General features: G+C 38.4%; 1 protein-coding gene and 1 pseudogene across 8 annotated transcripts in view; both read left to right on the top strand.

Annotated features, from left to right (window-relative positions):
* The window catches only part of COL25A1 (collagen type XXV alpha 1 chain), a 556,443-nt gene that overhangs the window by 21,983 nt on the left and 512,951 nt on the right, over positions 1-21,509 (top strand). The window lies entirely within an intron of this gene.
* On the top strand, positions 7,857-8,339 carry LOC114024359 (annotated as a pseudogene).

The raw sequence follows: 21,509 nt of genomic DNA, 5'->3' as shown, positions 1-21,509 counted from the left end.
AGTAAACTGATAGAACTTCAGGGGCGTATACTAAGAATTTACCACCTTTCTAGACAAACTAAAGTAAAGCAGTCAATGTTTAAAAACAAGACTTGTTTTCCTTCCTAAGACAAGACTTAGAGAAAGGCAAAAAAAACCTTGGATCAGCAACAGTATATTTTCTTCTTCAAAAAATATAGTTATGGTGATTGATCATTCTACCTCCCTGTCCCCTTTTTTCATTTCCAAAACTCCTATGTGGAATATATATCTGTTTTGTGTTAAAACTTTTTATTACGATATAAAGTTCGTTTTAGGCTTGGACTGATTTCTTTAAAGACCTAGCCTGGGTGTTAGTGCTAAATTGTATAAATATAAATATTATATGTCACTGGTGTTGCTGGCCTTAGAGGCAGGGTGACCTGGGTTCAAGTCCTGCCTCTGACACGTACTGGCTGTATCACCCTGAGCAAGTCACTTAATCTCTCAGTGCTATAAACAATTCTTTAAGCCTATAAGTTGAAGTCAGTCAAATAGTATTTACTAAGTCCCTACTGTGTATGCCACTCACTACACTAAGTACTGGGGATTCCAAGAAAGGCAAAAACCAGTCATTGCTTTCAGAGTTCCTGGTCTAATGAAATAGTTGCAGAACAGAATTCTCTGCATTGGCAGAGAGAGTTTCCTTATCAGGAGTTCCCTATAACAAAATCACAAGTCTGGTGAGAAAAAAAATTATGTATCTAATTTTTATCCCTGATTTTTTAAAAAATCGTCTGTTATAAATATCACCAGTTCAAAGGAGAGGCTACTCTGAGGACCTAAGTACCCTTCCATAGCCCAAGACTTACTAAGCTCAAGGAAGGCCAGTTCCATTAAGCGTAGAGGCAAGCAGTCATTCAATTAGAATTCCAGAAGTGCCTGCTACGTACCTTTGTGCCAATCCTTATGGTTAGTGCTAGGGATAGAAAGATTAAACAAAATGGTCTCTTCTTTCAGGGAACTTATATTATCATAGGGATCAACGTATAAACATACAAGTAATTGCCAAGTATTTTGGTAGAAGTCTGTTATTGTATACATTTCAGGAAACTGTGATCCTTTGATGAGTTCAACTCCCATCTCTGAAAGGCCACTCTGAATGACCTTGGTAGTGACCATAAATGTACAATGTTAAAATTCCCTCATAGGAAGATGTAACATGAGATTAAACAGAATTTTTAATTGCATCAGCTTTGTGATTATGCATATGCTATGTGATCCCCAAAAAAGATTTTTTTGAATAAATGAGTTTCACCCTTGTGCTGAATATTTTCCTTTGGCATACATATCTATATGTAACTAGGATACATACAGATATGCATATAATAGCATGCATACACACATACATGCATGTGAATAATCACAAATGTATGTCTATACAACAAAAATGTTGAGCTCATACATGGGATTTGTTCCATAACCCAGTAAAGCATTCATGTTGTTCAAAGAACCCTAGGATCATAGAATTTCAGAGTTTGAAGAAAACTCAGAGGTCATCCGGTCCCGGTCCTGTGTAAAAAAGAATCATCTCTTCAACATCCTTGATAATAGTTAATTCTGCTTCTGCTTGGAGTCATTTAATGATGGGGAACTTGCTACCTCTAATGACAGTCCATTTTACTCTTGGATTGTCAGGAAGTTTTCTGGAATTGAACTCTTTCTCTGCACAATTTCTAGCTGTGTGATCCCATTATCTAGGGAATCCTTTGTCTCATAAAAGGCCTCCTCACTAAGCTCAAGTGAACTGACCTCAAAGTAAGGGGTAAAAAATACTCTTCAGTTAATTGTGCCCATTCACTGAAGCCTTGGGGAAAATCTCTTACATGAAGCTTAGGTGCGGCTTCAGTCTAAGGACTCCCCAAAAGATATGAACACATAACAGTTTTAGTAATGTTATTTGATGTACAACATAGCAGACCAATTGATCAGCAAACATTCATTAAGTGCCTACTGTATGTGAGACTCTGTGCTAAGCAGTAGGGATACAAAAAGAGGCAAAACATGGTCCCTGCCTTTAAGGACTTTGCAGTTTAATGGATAACACATAACCGCTATTTGTTTCCTTTCTACAAAAGGAATGCTTAAGACACTGAAAACTCATAATGGCACATTGACAGATACTTGATTTTTTTTGGGGGGGGGGGCTAGGCAGTGAGGTTAAGTGACTTGCCCAGAGTCACACAGCTAGTGTCAAGTGTCTGAGGGCGCATTTGAACTCAGGTCCTCCTGACTCCAGGGCTGCCTGAGTCACCTAGCTGCCCCATTTGACAGATACTTGAAACATTAAACAGTAAGTGTCACAAAAAATTCACCTAAGCCTATAAATAAATACTGAAGACAAATGAGGCGTTAGGAGGACTTGTAGACACTTCTCACTTCTATTATATTTTTCCCACGAGTTACAGATCTCCGGAAACTTGTGGGAGTGCTGACCTCTTTCATCTTAGTAGATCCTCTTTGCACAATAACTCATTCAAGGTTCATACCTTTTGGCCAGTAAAGTATTCATAGTTTATCTTCCTGGTCATTTTTTCCTTTGAGAGAGGGCAATGTACATGTCAATGATTTCAAAGCTCTTGAGCTGATAAGGTAACCTGACAAGACTAGAAGCATACATCTCAGGATTGATTTTTGGTCACTGTGCTCAGGGAAAGAAACACAAAGTAGAGGAAGCGATTGAGACCCAGTCTGAGACTCATCTAGGCAAGTACACGTACTCATTACATGTAGCTGTTGTAGCTGCTGTTAGGAGGGTAGAGGAAGCAGAGATTGCATGGTCCTTTTTTCCTCCCTGTTGGAAACAGCAAATTCCCAAATGAAGCACTCAACGGGAAGAGAATTTGGCCTCTCCTTTTAAGCATGGCTCTTTCTGATTTAATCACCACGCCTATTTGGCACAGAATACGGATATCAAAGGACCAACCAAGAGCCTCTGGTTTTATATTCTCTTTATTGTTTTTTTTTTTTTTTTTTTTTTGTTTTTGGCTAGGCAATGGGATTAAGTGACTTGCCCAAGGTCACACAGCTAGTAAGTGTTAAGTGTCTCAAGTTCAGATTTGAACTCAGGTCCTCCTGACTCCAGGGCCAGTGCTCTATTCACTGCACCACCTAGCTGCCCCTTTTATATGCTCTTTGGCAAGAGGCTGGAGCACATATGTCACTGGAAGTAACCTGAGCAGAGGACCCACCAGCACACCCCAATCTAGCAGACCAGGAAGGGCTTCCCTGATTTCTACCATTGCTCCTTGTTTCACTTTCTAGGGTCAAACAAAAACAAGTCCATGATTAATAATTAATCAACCAACATTTATTAAACACCTACTATATGCCAGGCACTGAGTATGATGTCAGGGTCCTTAAATGGTTGACTTTCGTGGTTCTGTGAGGAGGTATCAGGTGACCTAAGAAGGAAGGATTATGGATTTTGAACTAGAAGAGATGTTAGAGACAAGCTACTTTGGCCTTCTTGTTTTACAGAATAACAAACTGAAGATCAGAGAGGTCAGGGACTCGCTCATAGGGAACATAGAGGAAAGCATGGATTGGAGCCCGCATCTTCTGACTTCCGATCTAGTGCTTTTTCACCTCCTGAATCTGAGGTCTCACCTTTGCTGATCTTGTAACACAGGTCATCTCTGCCCCAGCCTTGTCCTTGGTGGTGTGCCCTGGTTTGAGTTCTCCAGCAGCCTGCACTACAGCCCAATGATCACCCAATGATCCTTCCATTCCAATGGTGAATTGATCCAATGAATGATCCAATGAGTAGATTCACCATTGGGCAAAAACTCTCTCCAGGGTTAGAGACCACACCAGAAAATAGAAACCCAGATCCAGCAGGAAAGCTATCCAGATAACCAGACTCCCTAGCGTTATAGAGAGTGCCCTGTCATGCACAGGCCTCCTTTGGCTCTTTCTTCTGACTGTACCAGCCTAACAGCCTAAGTTAATTTGTTTTATCCAAGTTGCTCTGGACAGCCTTGGCTGGGGGTGGGGTGAAGAATGCTGGTGTGCTCATCAGGGTTATTGGCAGCAGCTGCTGTCTTCCTGCTGCACAGTTAGGCTTCCTGACACATGACAGCCCTTCAAATACTTTATGGAAGCTTTCAGGCTTTCCCTTAATCTTTTCTTTTCCAGGCTAAACATCCCTAGACCCTTCGACCAATGTTTCTAAGACATGACTTTTAGATGTCTTACCCTTCTGCTCACCCATTTCTGGAAATGATCGAAGTCATTGCTAAAATGTGGTACTGAACACAACATTCCATGTACAGTCTCACCAGGGCAGAGTACTGTTACATTTTAAGCTTTCTTGTTTTGAGAACTAGGTTTCTCTTAATATAGCCTAAAATCATATTAACTCTTTTGGCTATCATATCGCATACTATTGATTCTTATGCAGCTCAAGGTCTGTTAAAATTCTCAGATCTTTTTCATATGAAATTTTGCCTAGTTACTTATCTCCTATCCTCTAATTATACAGTTGCTTTTTGGGGAGCATATGTGTTGGATTTGACACATATTCTGATTTTATTTTGTTTTAGATTTTATCCTTCTCAAACCTTTTAGGATCCGGATTCTGTCATCTAGCATGTTAGTTATCACACCCAGCTCTTTGTCATCTGCAAATTTGAAAAAGCTCATCTATGCCTTTTCCTAAGACTAACACACACACACACACACACACACACATACACACACGTACACACACATATTGTTTCATAGAACAAGGCCAAGGACAGAGGCATATGGCATTCTTCTGGAGACACCCCTCTGGGTTAACACCAATGGTTGATTTACTAGTCTTTGAGCTTAGTTATTCAAATAATTCTGAACCTACATAACTGCACTCTTATTCAGCCCACGTCTCTCCATCTTGGGCACAAGAGTTGCATGAGAGATTTTGCCACGTACTTTGTATCAATGACTTTTTTTTCCTGATCTGTCATTCAAAAAGCCCTATCAAAAAAGAAAAGAGGTTAACTTGGCTAATTTTTCTGCTAGATGTAGAGTTCCAGAATTTTCCCAGGAATTGAAGACAAGCTTAATGATCAATATTTTGAAGGATATTCTTTGAAAATAAACATGATGTTGTACATCATTAGTTCTGTGTTACTTCTGCCCTCTATGATTTTTCACACATTTTTCACCCACCCTGGTTTAGAGATCCCATTGGTATATTTTCTGTACATTGGCAAATACTTCATCTGAGTATTGTGACTCGATTTCACAAGTTCAAGAGAGAGCATGTTAGTGCTCCCTTTGACCATATCTACATTTATTTTGGGTTTTGATTCTCTGCTGGCCATTTTTATTCTGCACTTTTCAATTCTGAAGATCCTTCTCCTTGGTAGAAAAAAAAGAAACAGCAATAGTTGAATTATCATTTTGTTTTCATTCTGTTCCATTTATGTCAGACCTCAGCCCTTTCTTTTCTTTGATCTTCCTGTGCTTTCAGCGGAGCTTAAAAATGTTTTTTTGTTGTTTTTATTTATTCATCCTAAGTCTTTACTTATTCTGGGCTTTAGCATTCCCCCAATAATTCTTAACAGACTGTACTGCACCTCACAATCACCTGTTCTTGCCTTCATGTTCAGTATGTGTATTTATGAAATCTAATCTGGTCAGTGAGCTCCTTTTGCAGTCACATCACTTTCTTTACTGAATTTATCCTTGCCTTTTCCATTTTAATCATTTGAATTTTTATTTTCAGAATTTCACTTTTGATAGCATTCCATTCCTCTTGAATTGACTTCCTCTAATGAATAATGATAGTGAGAATTTAAATAGTGCTTTAAGGTTTGCCAAGAACTTTACAATATTATCTCATTTTATCGTTATAACAACCTTGGGAACTGGGTGCTATTATTATCCCCATTTTACAGATGAGGAAACTAAGATTGCCCAGAATTACATAGCTAGTAAGTATCTGATAATCATGGCCAGGAAATTATAGGAACATAGATTCAGAGCCCGAAGGGACCTCAGATCATTCACAGATAAGGAAACTGAGACTGAAATTGGTTTGCTGACTTACCCAGGGGTCACAAAGCTAATACATGTGTATGTAGCAGGATTTGAACTCAGGTCTTGAAAGCAAATTGTTGTCCCATCTAGCTTTCTCATCCTACCTACCCTTTCTCAAAAGTCTTGAATATTCGCTTTCCCAAAGTCTGAGGTACAAGGAATATGCCAGGCATTACTTTCCTTTACCATTAACTTGAATAAACTGCAGGTAAAACTGTCATTTTAAAAAGCAGCACTCATTGGTACTTCTGCGAATTTTTGAAACAATAATTTGAAATGAAGATTGAGAAACTTCCAATGATTTTAACTTTAAAAATGAATATTTGTCTTAATATTGACATATATATATATATGTTTCTTAGTACAAAGTATTTTTGGCTTTATGAGAAATAAATAAGTTATTAACCTATTGTAAAGACTTAAAGAGCTAAGGGCTATAAGACAGCTTAAAAACGTACATAGCCTCTAGCCTAGTATTTCTAATTTTAGTGGAGTTGAAGACTACAGTTATAATTATTTTTTATCCTTATCATGGCAGTGTATTTTACTGATTTCAGCTGCTTTTCATTGTTTCCAAAACAGTAATCTATTATAAAACTGACATTTTCATTGTTTTTTGAAAGACAATTGAGAAGTATTTTAATGAGTAGCTGATTACAAAAATCATAGACGCTCAGTTGGCTTTTTCCAAATATGCTTCGTCCTTGGCAACTACTTATATTGTATTACATTGTGTTATGTTATTTTATATTATATTATATTCTGTGCTCCCTGGAAACTGATGATAAAACATTCAATCTTTCCTCCCCTCCACCCCATCATGCCAAAGAGATGACAGATTCAATACGCAGAGTGAGACACGTTTTTGGAAATGGCCAATATGACAATTTGTTTTGCTTGACTATGCATATTTGTTGAAAAAAAGGTTCAACTTTCCTTTCTTTTTTTTTGGTGGGGGGGAAGTGGGAGGAAGAGAAAATAAATGCTCATTAATTGAAAAATTTTTTTTAAAAAAGGCTTTGTAGCTCTTTCTTTAGTTACACAGCCTTCTTGGTTAAGTATGAGTACTCCAATCCTGCCCCCCCCCCCAAACAGCTATATCAGAGACTCTTATATGAAGCTGTCTTCTTTTTTATCACTTCTGTTTGATGACCAGTCATTGAAGCAAGGCCTATTGAGGGACCCTAACTAAGGTCCTATTATCTGGGAGAAGGAAGGAAACCAGGAATAGCTGTCAGGGTAATACATTATTGGGAAAACTGTCTTACTGGTAAGTAACTGGAGTTTCTCCAAAGATGAAAAGGTTATCCTTCCATCTTTTACACTACATTAGGTAATAATATGGCTGGACCACCAGGAGGAGTAATGGGGTTAATCTTTGATTAACCAATTCCAATTACCAGGCCCAACTGAGATTCTCATTGGGAAGCTAGGTCTAAGCAAAGTGAATTTTCTGATGATAGTTGGAGAGGATCAGGTAATTGCCCTGTAAATTCCAGGCAGGGGAAAGTATAAAGGAGCTGGGGTGGGGTGGTGTGGGTGCCAATAAGGAGGGGAGAGGGACAGATTGGTATGGTTATTACTTATAAGAGAAAAGAATTGAAGGGCTTATTTGCTTATAAGTAGTTTCCTGGTGTCTGAGGTTATGATTCACTCTTTTTTTTTTTTTTTAGTGAGGCAATTGGGGTTAAGTGACTTGCCCAGAGTCACACAGCTAGTGAATGTTATGTGTGTGAGGCCGGATTTGAACTAAGGTCCTCCTGACTTCAGGGCTGGTGCCCTATCCACTGTGCCACCTAACTGCCCCTGTTATGATTCACTCAGGAAATCAGGAAAAAGTTTCAGACTATGAGATGAAATTAATGGATTTAGATGTTGAGCAACTTGGAATTCCAGAACAAGAATATAGTTGTGTAGTGAAAATGCCTTCTGGTGAATTTGCACGAATCTGTCGGGATCTCAGTCATATTGGAGATGCTGTTGTAATTTCCTGTGCAAAAGATGGTGTAAAATTTTCTGCCAGTGGAGAACTAGGAAGTGGAAATGTAAAACTATCACAGACAAGTAATGTTGACAAAGAGGAGGAAGCTGTTACAATAGAGATGAATGAGCCAGTTCAGTTGACCTTTGCACTTCAATACCTGAATTTCTTTACCAAAGCCACTCCGCTTTCCCCTACAGTAACACTCAGTATGTCTGCAGATGTACCACTTGTTGTAGAGTATAAGATTGCAGATATGCGCCACTTAAAATGTTACCTGGCTCCCAAGATTGAGGATGAAGGAGGATCTTAGACATACTTCATTCCTAAGAAGGGGGGGGAAAGCTCTTAAAGAGAACTGCTTTTGAGATATTGAACAATATGTTTAACTGCTAAGTCTTTTTGGTCTTAACTTTCAATTTGTACCTCTAGGTACACATATGTAGATAACTTTCTGTAAATATAGTACTTCTCTCCACATAATTTGTTTTAAAAAATCCAAAGTTGGATCTTAATACTATTACCCTAGACCATGCCTTATTTAGAAATTTGAAACTACCAACTGTTAGTTTCTCTTCATTAGATCAGATTATGGGGGTAAAGGAAAGGTTCTGGGCTTTTTTTTCCTGATCCTTATGTGAAGGATAAAATAAGTAGTAGTCTTGTTTTTTTTTCCTTAGCAACTCTAATTCCAATTTCATTCATTCTGTTGCCATAATCTCTGATTCTAATATTCCCTCCTGACTTGGTAGAAAGATACCTAGGCTTGACAAAAAAGGGAGTATCCTAGGCAAAGCTACAAGACTCTGCCTTACAGCTCACCTACGATGTTCTTAATTCCTTCATTAAACTCTTATTTCCCTTCTTTGGGGTATAGTTCTCTTATCTTCTGTAGTACTGTAGCAATAGGAAGCTAGAAATAATTCCTTGTCAGTGACTCCCAACCTTACCCAGTACTTTTTTTGCTTTTCTCTAATGTGCTTATGTGATGTTGTTTGACTAGAATACCCATCATGCTGTGTCCCAGTTTAGAGGATAGAGGGTCAGGGGGATTCCTTTGCCTCAGGAAAATGGATACATCGATGATAAGCCTGAGTACCAATTTTCTAAATACCTTCAGACACTGGAAGGTTAAATCTCTGGTGCTAAACACCATGGATGTGTGTCAGGACCTTTGTATGCCTGGTTTCTCCTTTACTCATGTCATTTGGTAGTATGAGTCCTAGAATTAGTCAGCTGGGGGATAGGGGCAGAGGAGATATATGTTGCTATTCCCTGGGAGGTCGGAATAGTGCAGAGACTGGTGACTAGTGGATATGAGTAGACAAAGGGCATCTCCTCTCCACCTACCTCTTAACAGAATTCCAGTTTAATCAAGTCAGGTACTCCAAGTGCTCAAGAGGGAAAACAATAGATTACGAGGATATCATGGTTTAGTGTGATAGACTTGGAGTTGGAAAGACTTGAGTTTGAATCTAGTCTCTGACACTTAACTGGTTGAATGATCAGGGGCAAGTACTTAACTGTCCTGGGCCTCAGTTTCTCATCTTTGAAATGACAGTGTTGGAGCTGATAGTCTATAAGAACCCTTCCAGTTCTTGGTTATGACAACTATAATCCTGTGATTTCTAGGCCAATCAGTCAATCAACATTTATTAAACACCTACCATGTGCTAAACATTGTACTAAGCCCTGGAGATACAAAGAAAAGCAAAAGACAGTTCTTGCCTTCAAGTAACTCACAGTCAAATGGGGGAGATTGCATGCAAGCAACTATGTACAAACAAGCTATATTCAGGATAAATTGGTGATGATCAACACAGTGTAGGTACTAGAATTGAAAGGGTTGGAATTTGAATAGAATTGGTAGGGTTTCCTGTAGAAGGCAGTATTTTAGCTAGGACTTGAGGGAAGCCAGGAGGCAGAAGTGAGGAAGAAGAGCATTCCAGCCAGTGAAAATGCCCAGAATCAGGAGATGTGGTGTCCTGTTTGAGGAACATCAATGAAACCAGGGTCATTTGGTCACAGAGTACATAGGGATGCATAGAAAAGATCTATGGACACTAAAAGACTTTTCCAGGCTAGAAAGTATGGTTGTGACCACCTAACATCACAGCTAATAGGATTAACTCTTTAATTTTTGGAGAAGCATTGAGTACCTTACCTTTGATATGCATTTCTATTTAACCAACATTGTCTTCCTGATTGATTGACTTCACCTACTTTTCTTGGTTGGATGCAGGTCACCTCTATTTTGAATAAAATGACTGTTTCTACAAGTCCTATGCTTTTCTTTTTTTTTCATTTTCCCTCCCTTCTCTTCCATTCTCCAATCTCTTTTCTTCCACTCCCCTCTCTTATTTTCTTTCTCTCTTTTTAAAGAGATACTCACACACACACACACACACACACACACACACACACTCATACATATATATTCTATCTCTTTGTTGCTTCTTCATTGTTCCATTGAGGGTAGAGAAAGATTATGATTGAGTTAAACTTATAGGAAAATGAAATTATACTTAAGGAAAAATTTCAATTACAGGCAAATTAGCCCAGGAGAATTGTAATCCTGCTTTGAAAATGTGTAGAAGACAGCTATGACCTGCTGATCTCCCCTTCAGTGCTCTTTCAGTTGACCTTTGATTGATCTTTTTTGGAAAAGTGAATGAGTCTTGATTTGTTAAACCAGTGCTTTCTGTTGTGTAAATTATTGTAAGTAGTTTAATGTTCCCTTCTTGTCTTTGCCCAGAACTGTGCTCATGGTTATTATTACCTATAACCTTTCTTGGGTGTCAATAATTCACTAAATATAATATAGATAAAGAAGGTCACCTCCTAGCGGAAACACAATCTAATTATGTAAGCAATTAAAATTAAGTTGAAGAGGTTATAGGGTGTGTGTTGGCACAATCCCTGCTGCTGGGGGAGGCTAAAGCTAGTAAACTGCTTGAGTTTGGGATATCTAAACCTCAGTGGATTAAGCCAATTGGGTGTCCAAGCTAAATCTGGTACAAATATGCTGAGCTGCTTATGGAAGGGGGTGGTGGCACCAGGCTGCTTAAAAGAGCCATGAATCAGATCAGGTCAGAAATTAGATACCAAATCTAGGTATTAGCTCTATTTGTATATATTCCCCTTCGTCCCCAGAAATAAGATGTTATAGACCTCACAGTTTGTCAGATCTTTTATGTAGATTTGAAAATGTACTTGTAGGCTCTGGGATTCCATTTACCTTTTTTTCCAGGACATTGGTGAGCTGTCTGGTAGAAGACAAACTAGAGTTCTGGTCCTACTGGCTATATCTACCCTGCTCAAATTTTTGTTACTCTACATCTAGACAAATTATTCTCATTTTGTTATTTTTACTGGACCTGTGAGTTCATTGGCATAGTGAATCCCTGGTAAGGAGACTCCCTCTGCCAATGCTGATTGGCTCCTTCTCTGGAATTTATAGGCTTAGGGAGTTACTTGTATGACTTAACCCATGTTCACACATGTAGCCAGTATGTCTCAGAGGTTGGGCTGGAACCCAGGTTTTCCTGATTCTAAGTTGAACTCTTTATGCTACACCTCTCAGTTGATTTATTACATGTTAATTGGACCAGTCTCTACACAGTATCACTATTAAGATAATGTAGCATAATGATAGAGTGCCGGATTTGGCCATCTGGAAGATAGGAATTCAAATCCCACCTTGGACACATTTTAACTGTGTAATCTTGGACAACCGTTTAAACTCTCTGAGTCTCAGTTTCCTTATTTGTAAGATAGGGAAAATAATGCCTGTAGCATTAGAACATTATAAGGTTCTTGTGAGGTTTTAATGAGATCATATATGTAAAGTGCTTTGTAAACTTTAAAGTGCCATATAAATGCCCAGTATTATTATTATCACTACTACTACAATCAATAATCATTATCAAGGGCACATTTAATTATGATACTAAAGAATGAAGGGAAAAACCAAGAACAAATAAATGTGTTTTAATATTGTTTTTAATCATAAGAGTGGGGTTGAAATGACCCTATGTTATTTTAGCTTTGATTCCTTAACTAGGTGAGATTTATCTCAATCACTCACTCAGAGGTCTTACACTAAGTATTCAAAAAGCTTTTGAATTGAAATGACATTGAGTAAGAATTGTGTTCTGGATAAACCAAGGTAGCTTGACCATGCACCAAGAATCATCTTTAAGTAATCAGGCAAGTTGAAAAGGGATGGAATCCCAGAAATTGGAGGCAAGGGTGACTGTCCAACTAACCTCTGAGGAGGAAGAGGGATGGGTGGGGAAAGAAAGGTCTTACCTTCAGTTTTGGTCAGGTTTCTTTCCCTCTTTCTCTTTTTTTCCTTTTGCGACCCCCTTTGGATAGTGAAGTGTCTTGCAAGGGTCAGGAAGATTTTGGACCTTCTAACTTCTCACTGGGGTCCTAGCAATGTACTTGTACAGCTGGTAGAAGTGTTTGTATCTGGAGCAAAGCACAGATGGACAGAGATTCACCATGTTTGTTGCTGTTTAGTTATTTTTCAGTCATGTCTGACTCTTTGTGACCCCTTTTGGAGTTTTTTTGGCAAAGACACTAGAGTGCTTTGCCATTTCCTTCTCTAGATCATTTTACAGATGAGGAAACTGAGGCAAATTGGGTTAAGTGACTTGCTCAGGGTCACAAAGCTAGTGTCTGAGGCCAGTTTTGGACTCAAGAAGATGAGTCTTCCTGACTCCAGGCCTGGCATTCTGCTCACTAAACCACCTAAAGTCCTTGTATTTAATTGAAACTTATTAGATACCTCTCAATCTCCTCCATTTCATAGTGGGAGAAAAGGACTTCCAGCAACAGAAGCTGTGAGTTACCCATTTGTCACATGGGGTCTCTAAGACAAAATCCACTTTCCCCTGGATTCTGTGTATATCTGTAGGAGAGGGTGTCCCTGATATTTGTGAGGGATATTTTGTACCAATTGTTCTTCCTGTACCACTTTATTAGATACTCTTTTCTAAAAGCTTCCTAAGGATGATTGACTAAATTGATTCTCAGCTGATAGTCCTGTGAGAAAGCACACTACTGAAGCTTCACCCAGTGGCATTAGAAACACCGCCAGACTTCTCAGGGGCACCCCAAGAGCCCTAAGGGGGAGATGCAGCCAAGTTCTGGGGACTTGATCCCTTAGTGAGAGTGGGAATTATGATAAGGATCCTTAGGGCTTACATGGACTATGGGACTATGAAGTTTTCCAAAGTTGGGCTCAAGCCATCCTCAATGGATTGCTGATAGTGACATTTAGATGATGGCTCAATTATCTTGAGAGTAGATCCATTAGGCTCTAGACAGGTATCAGGAATTTGTACGTTGTCAGTGTTGCAGTGTGCAGAGGAGATCATGAAACCACAGTACTTTGATGTCTCAAACTTTGCTTTTGTTCCCCAGTATTTCAAGAATACTAATGGATTAGAGATGGATCAAAGTTTATACCTGAGGTTTGGGACAATTAATTGAAACCAAATGGCTCGGATGGAGAGCCCTAATGGATGTAGTCTAGATTTCACATCATTGTTGTCTAAATAAACGAATGTCCAGAACAAAGAACTTTTGTAGCTGGAGGACATATTCATAGAATGAGAAATTAGTAATTGATGTTGAAGAATGAAAAATGTTGAACCATTTTTAACTCTGAGAAAGGACAACAGAACTCTGTTCATAAACGATTCTAAAGCTTGCTGTTTTTTTCCCCTCTTTTTCCTTAGTTCAAATCAGTCATGTTTTGTTGGAAACATTTCTCTAGTTTTCTTTTATTATAAGAAACTCCCTTCCTTCCCTTCCCCCACCCCCAGCCCATGCCCCAACCTCTGGTTCTCTTTTTGTGCTATAGAGAAAACAAATTGAAATCTTTTCAGTACCAAAGAACCTCCTAATTTGAATCTGATTCCTCAAGTTTTGTTCTGCAGGCTTCGTATTAATGCTGGTTCCTGTGGTGCTTGCCTGTTAGGGGGTCTGGATTTGTATCCATTCACTCACCCCTCAACCTTTCTCTATACTGTTTGGACTAGATTAAACATTGGGTTAGTAAAAACTTTATAGTGTTCACACAAAGAGACTATTTCATTGAGAGCTGAGCAAGTTTAAAAAATGCACTTGGAGGAGCAGGATAATTAGAATGAACATGAATCAACAGTTTTTTCAGTTATTCTGCCACTGCCATACTCCACAGCTTCTGCTAAGAGAATTTATAACTGCATTAACAGAAGTACCTTTGGCTTTATGCAGGAAAAAAGTCAGTGTTCTTTAATACAATTTTCCCCTTTGTTCTGAATTTTTATTGATATCGTCTGCTTTTAGATCACTTTCATTCCCTAATATATTCTTCCCTTTCCTCCACCTAAAGAGCCATCCCTTATAACAAAGAATAATCAAGAAAAAGGGGGGGGAATGTAAAACTAATCAATACATCCATTGAGTCTGACATTATGTTCAGTGTTTCATCCCTACTGTCCTCACCTCTGGAAAGAATCAATGTGCCAGGCACTGTGCTAAGCACTGGAGATACAAACAGAAAGCAAAAACATTTCTTGGACTTAAGAAGCTTATTTATTTATTTTGCTTTTTGGTGAAGCAATCTGGGTTAAGTGACTTGCCCACGGTCACAGAGCTACTAAGTGTCAAGTGTCTGAGACTGGATTTGAACTCAGGTCCTCCTGACTCCAAGGCCAGAACTCTATCCACTGCACCACCTAGCTGCCCCTTAAGAAGCTTATAGTCTAATAGGGGAGACAACATATACATCAAGTATTACGTACCATTGTGATAAATACAGAGTAGATGAAAGGAAGCCTTAGAGGGGAAGATTCTAGCAAGGGTGCAGGCTGGGGAGGGTTAGAGGTAGCAGAAAAGTTCTTTGGCAAATGATGATGCTTGAACTGAGTCTTAAAGGAAGCCAGCAATTCTAAGAGTTGGAAGTTAGGAAGGAAAGGATTCCAAGAATGGAAGGAGAGCCAGTACAAAGTCACACAGATGAGTTGGGAGGGAGGGAGGCGTATTCTTATAGTTTGTACTGCAATTCTACAACATTCAATTTTAATTTTTCTTTTTGTTCTTTTTTCTTCCATTTCCATTGTCATAGTCATTATGTATATTCTTTTCATGATTCTGTTTAATTCACTTTAAAGCAAAATCTTTTTTCCAGCTAGAATGCTTATTAGGATAACCAGCAAATGTTTCATTTTCTACAGCCCCATTTCTTATCTTCTTCAATAAGTCAAAAACCTGTGTGACTGATTGTTCTGGTGCTGACACTGACTAACCAATTGGGCTCAACTTTTCCCTCTTTACTCTTCCCACTCTCCATCCCTCCCTTCCCCCCCCAAAACACCCCAATGTTCTTGGGAAAATAGAATTCTGTGCATATGTTTAAGTTTTGAAATGGAAAATTGTGTTTGATTTTTTCCTGTTATTTTTTAAATAATTTTTCTTGTTTTTAAAGGCTTTCAAGTAGATTAATAGATTTTGGAAGAAACCATTGTTGTCTGATAACCAGCCAATCCCAGGTGTATTCTAAAAGGTTCTATCTTTTCAGCTAAACGCACTAATGTTGTACTAACATGACTGATAGAGGATCATTCCTTTTTTTGTAAAATTTTAATTTCTCCTGATTGGATAGAATGGCACCTATAATGGCAGAATATAACTTTGTCATGCGCTCCTGAAAGTCTTTACACTTAAACTCTTGTTTATCTGGAATCTAAACAAGTGGAAAGCTCAAACAACTAGATTTCTCATTGGCATTCTACCTTTCTTAGAAGAAAAATAACATCTAGACAAGTTGACAGTTGATTTTGAAGACATATTTTTAATTGAACATTTTTAAAAAAGACAGAGTGTCGCTATCTCTTCCACGTTGAAAGGGTAGAAGCTCTTCATGGGTCTCATCCCACTACTGATCAGGATGGGACCTGTTTGCCCTTCCTTAGGCAGGTGGTCTCTCACTCCCAGGGGTTCACCATAGTAAAGTTGAACTTAGTGAAGACACTCAAGATTCATAGCACACTGTTGCTTAGAATGACTAAGATCAAGAATTCTGCCAATCTCAGCTTTCTTGGTACCTGGAACTACAGGTTCGTGCCCCTATTCCTGGCAGCTTATTTTTATTAAAAAAATACTTTCCAGGATATGGCATTCAGTTAAGACAGATACACCCCAATTTCCTACATTTTCTCCATCTCCTGTGCTGAACAATGACAATTGTTTAGAATAGAGACTCTGAGGGACTATAAAATCCTGAATAGCCTTCCCAATAACTAAAGAAGAATTATATTATTTTTAGTATAGCATGTTACTATATCCTATTTCTAGTTCTTAGACAACTACTCCATTGTAGAATGTTTATGAATTTACACTATATTCAATCTTCCTTTCCCAAACATTCTGGATGAATCTAAGTAGTGGTCTTTAAGTAAAAACTGTATAGCATGAATAAAGCTTTTTCTCTCACTGTCTGGAGTAAACAAACATATTCATTTTTTTTCTGATAAAGATCTTTAATTTCATTTTACTATTAGGCAACTACTGGTCCTAAATATTTGTTCTAGGCACCAGATTATGTCTGCTTTCTGAGGACCAGTCTAGCTTAGTATGGAGAAGGTCATTGCCAGTAGACTGGTCACTTGATGATAAATTCTTTGATGATGGAAATCCATAAAACAAAGGAAAATACAAAATGGCCTCATTATACATCTGTCAGTGATGCTGGCAGAGTGGTAGCAAAGAAGTGTAGTAGTATACTAAGAAACACATGTATTTTAGATTATCTATAAACACTAACTTGGCTATTGGAATTCTAAGATATAAGATCCTTTTCTCCTAAGCAGTGAGTGAATATACATTTGGAGGAACTGATTTGTACAAGATCATGGAGTCAGAGTTAAAAGAGACCATCGCAGAAACTATCTGGTTCAACTCCCTCATTTTACAGATGAGTAAGCTGGGGCTCAGAGAAATTAAATGACTTGTAAGTGTCAGAAACAGTATTTGAACCCAATTCTCATCTTATAGCAAACTAATGAAGTATGTTAAAGAGCTGTCAAGATTATTTTAGCAAAAATTTTTCTCAAGCAATGGCAGCAGAATCACATTTAGATCCTAACGTGACAGACCTCAGTGTGCTTCATGAAGAAGCGAAAATTTTACTGGGGAGAAAAACCCGGGAAGAATAGATAGATTAGCCACAGTATATACAGAGGAAGTTTGTGCTGGGGAATTTTAAGGGACTGATTTTCAGGATATATGAAAGAAGAAGGATATCAAAAGTTTTGAGGACAAATTGTGCTTTTGGTACTATGTTATTACTACCCCCCCCCAAAAAAAGGACATTAAAAAAGTACCCATAACTTAAAAGAATTAAGTCTAATTATGTAGATGAATACCTATTGTCCAGATGAAGACAGTTGGATGAATGGCACATCAGTACATATCTTATCCCTTAATGTTTTTTATGTCATTCCCTCAAATTCACCTTATACCCATTTCCTCCTAGTTATAGTATTAGTGATACAATTTTTAAGAATTACAAGTATCCTCTTCCCATGTAGGGAAGTAAATAGTTTAGCTCTATTGAATCCCTTATGTTTTTGTTTCCCTTTTTACCTGTTTGTGCTTCTCTTGGGTCTTGATATTGGAGGTCACAGTTTTGGTTTGGTTCTTCTCCTTATGAAAGCTTGAAATCCTTCTGTTTCATTGAATGACCACTTTTCCCCTTGGTGTATTATGCTTAATTTTGCCGGGTAAGTGGTTCTTGGTTGTAGTCCTAGCTCCTTTGCTTTCCTGAATATCAGACAGGTAGAGGAGTGTTGTCATGAAAACCCAGGGTGGAGAGAGTATTTAGGAGGAAAAGGTAGTCAACAGTGCCAAGTGCTGTAGAGAGGTCAAAGAGGATGAAGAGTAAGGTAAGGCCATTCTATTTAGCAATGAAGAGCTCTCTGATAGTTTTGAAAAATTTCCCCGGGGAAGAAATTTTCTTTACCGATGAAGAATGGTCACTGTTTTATAATTTAAAGTCTTAGAGTTATCTGGAGCACCGAGAGGCTAATGGACTTGCTTAGGGCACATTGTACACATCAGAGGGGAGAGACTTAACACAGCTGTTACTGACCCTGAGGCTAGCTGTCTATCTACTGTTGCACATAACTTCTCCTTTTATTGTTATCATCATTTCTACTGCTGTTATCGTTACAAAACAATTAACTACTGAGCTTCTTTCAACATAGAAGGCCTTTTCAAGTGTCCAGTTGCAAAACTGAAGAAATTAAAATTTTACATTTTTAAAAATCAACCAGATTGCCTAGCTGCTTTCTTTCTTGTATATTTTACCTACTTCCCACTTGTGGTTGTAGCTTGAATCTTAAGAGTTAAAATTCTCTTCTGCAGAGTACCACAACTATTCCAGTGATCCTTTCATTTCCATCCCCATCCCGCCCCCAATCTTAAAAGCTTCATTTGAAATAAATATGCCCTCAAATATGTGAGTCTGCTTGCATTTTGGAGTTTTAAAAGTTCCAAATTGGATTAAGTCTGTGGCCTAACGATGGGCCTCATCACTGTTGGGTATGAGCCATGGGTTCAATTTCCTGCCTACTTGGTCTAGAAAGCACTTTGGTCACCATGGCAATAGACTCACTCTTTAGACCACACTTCCTGTTTAGATGACAGAGTTGAGTGGAAGGATGCTATGTATAGGATTGCTGTATCTGACAAACTGTGGTTGCTGCATTGGACAAAGTAGGAGGCAACTTGTGAGCTTCCACGAAGGATTGTGGTTTCCCTGGGTAAGGTGAGGCTGTTTCTCATTATTTGAGTTGTTTTTTTTTCTATGACATGTCTACTTATCACTTTGAGGTGCTCTTAGGAAATATGTTAAGCAACAATAATATATTGTACTAATGAAGAGAAGAAATAAATTGAAATGAAAGCAACAAATCTTTTCTTCTTTCTCAACAGGGTCTCACTATACCTCAACCCACTCCACCTTGAATTGTACTTACTTTATTTAAATTAAATTTGATCCAAAAAATATTGAATGTTTACTATGTGTAAGCACTGTGCTAGACTCTTTGGCTTTAAATGTGCATTAAAGAATAGTTCCTGTCCTTAGGAAGCTTATAATTTAGTAGGGGGAAGGTTAGACTTTATTTAATCATAGGATCCTAAAGTTGGAAAATATGCAAATGCAGCCTGGGAATGATTGTTGTTTAACAACAGTTTATCCAAAGACCTAGAATTTGAAACGAATACCAGTGGTTTTCTGTGGCTGCCCCCTCCTCGAAAAGCTAATGGATTGCTAGGTTATGATTATTCAAATATAGGGTCTAGAACAAATGAAGTAATAGTTCTTTTGCCCTTCACGTTGGTTCAGATCACATGTGTAGGATGTCATTTTTTTTTTTGAGGGGAATGTTGGCAAAACAACATCAATCCAGAGGAGAGAGAGCAGGATGATGAAATGTCAGGAGATCGTGTTATATGAATGAAAATGGAAGGATGGAAGGGAACTAGAAAAGATAAAACTTCAAACTTCTAAAGTGCTATAATATAGAAGTGGGATCAGAATTCTGTCTAGCTACAAAAGGATGAGAACTCAGACCAGTCAGGGTGTCTGAAGAGGGACTCAGATTTTAATTCAATAGACATGAGAAATTTCTCACAATTAGAGTTGTCCCCAAATGGAAAAGACCATCTTATGAAATCGTGAGTCTCCTGTCACTGCAGAAGGCTGAACAGAGGCTAGGTGACCGCCTGTTAAGCATGCATTTTGCTGAAAGGAAACCTTCACTGTGATGGGAGGTTGGAGTAACTCATCTCAATGATATCTTCCAACTCATTTTATGATTTTACAGATCTACAGCAGCATTGCCTTCCAAGAAAAACCTTCCAGAAAGGAACATGCCATCTCACATTGCCCTTAATTACACTTGGAATTGAATTGGATCCGTCATTTCTATTAATAACTCTTGGTCGGGGAGTAATTGGAGACATGATTATTCAAACTCTTTGGGAAATTTTATGTTGGCATTAAAGAGCACTTGTTTCCAAGTGAAGACAGATTCTCTCTCAAATCATCTGTTTTTTTCTTTAGGCGCCTAACCATACTCTATCATTGACTACATTCAGTGTTCTTTAAGCTGTGTAACAGGACATTACAAAGACGGTTACTCACATCTCTGTATTGCTTTGTGTCTAGAGACACTAATCTTTTTGTTAAGTCATGATTGATCACCTCAGACTAAACCCTATGAAACCTCGAAGGAAAAGTGGCTTGAGAGGAACATTTTTTTTCTTTTCTTTTCTGTTTTTTGGTGACAGACAGCTGTGCATTCAAAGTCTGTTTATTGGTGGGGTTCAAGGAAACTATAGTGGTCCATGAGGAGAGGCTCATGGGGGGTCCTTTTTCCAGGAAAATGGACAGATAGTTTTCTCCACTTGAAATCATATAGAATACACAATAGACCCAGCCCTTGGCTTCTAACCACATGAGTTTGCAAGGCTCCTTCATGATGGGAACATACACTTTTCATAGAAACAGCAGGGGGACATTTACTCATTGGCACTGTTCTTTTCATTTGCTCTGTTGGTAGTCTAAGAATGCCCTTTTGTAGAGTAAAAAAAGGGCTTTTAGTAAAACATCAGCTTTAATAAAGAGGACCATTGTGCTCCTATGTACCTTCTATGTAAAAACTAATTTAGTACTTGAAATACAATTACAGAAAGGGAAGTAACCAGCAATTCTAAGATACTATTCTTTGTGGTTTGATTAAATACAGTTGATTGTTTTAATTACACTAACACATAATAGAAATGTTCATAAAGTTAGTTACATGCATATTATAAAGATAAACAATGTTAAGCTTGACAAACGAGGTATAAATAGTATGTTTTCATAGTCATTTAGTCAAAGAACATTTATTAAGTGCTTACTATGTGCCAGGCACTATGGTAAGTGCTAGGGGTACAGAGAAAGGAAAAAAATAACATCTTTGCCCTCAAGGATCCCACATTCCAATGGGGAATGGGGAGAAAACATATTAATAACTATGTACATACAAGATATATTCAGAGTCAGTAAGTAAGTGCAGAGTAGCTCCGTAGGGAAGACACTTGCAAGGATGGGAACTTGACCTGGAAAGGGCTTCTGAAGAAAAATGGAGTCTTCGAAGAAACCAGGGAAGCTCAGAGCTGGAGTTTAGGGGGCAGAGTATTTCAGGGCAAAGACCATGGAGGAAGTAGCCTGTGGGACCATGTAGGCTATCGCTGCTAGCTCATAAAGTTTCTGAGGTGGGGGAGAGGTGGATCCAAGTATAAGAAGGCTAGAAAGGTAGGAAGGGGCCAGGTTATGAAGAGATTTGAATGTTAACCAAAGGTATTCTAGGTCTGGAACTGGAAGGGAACTCAGATACCATCTACTCCAAACCTCTCAATATACAGGCGAGGAAACAGG

Source organism: Vombatus ursinus, unplaced genomic scaffold, assembly GCF_900497805.2.
Source record: "Vombatus ursinus unplaced genomic scaffold, bare-nosed wombat genome assembly UNPS02014821.1, whole genome shotgun sequence".
NCBI classification, from domain to species: domain Eukaryota; kingdom Metazoa; phylum Chordata; class Mammalia; order Diprotodontia; family Vombatidae; genus Vombatus; species Vombatus ursinus.
The sequence above is the reverse complement of the archived record's forward strand: the minus strand, read 5'-3'. Positions and strand labels throughout refer to the sequence as shown.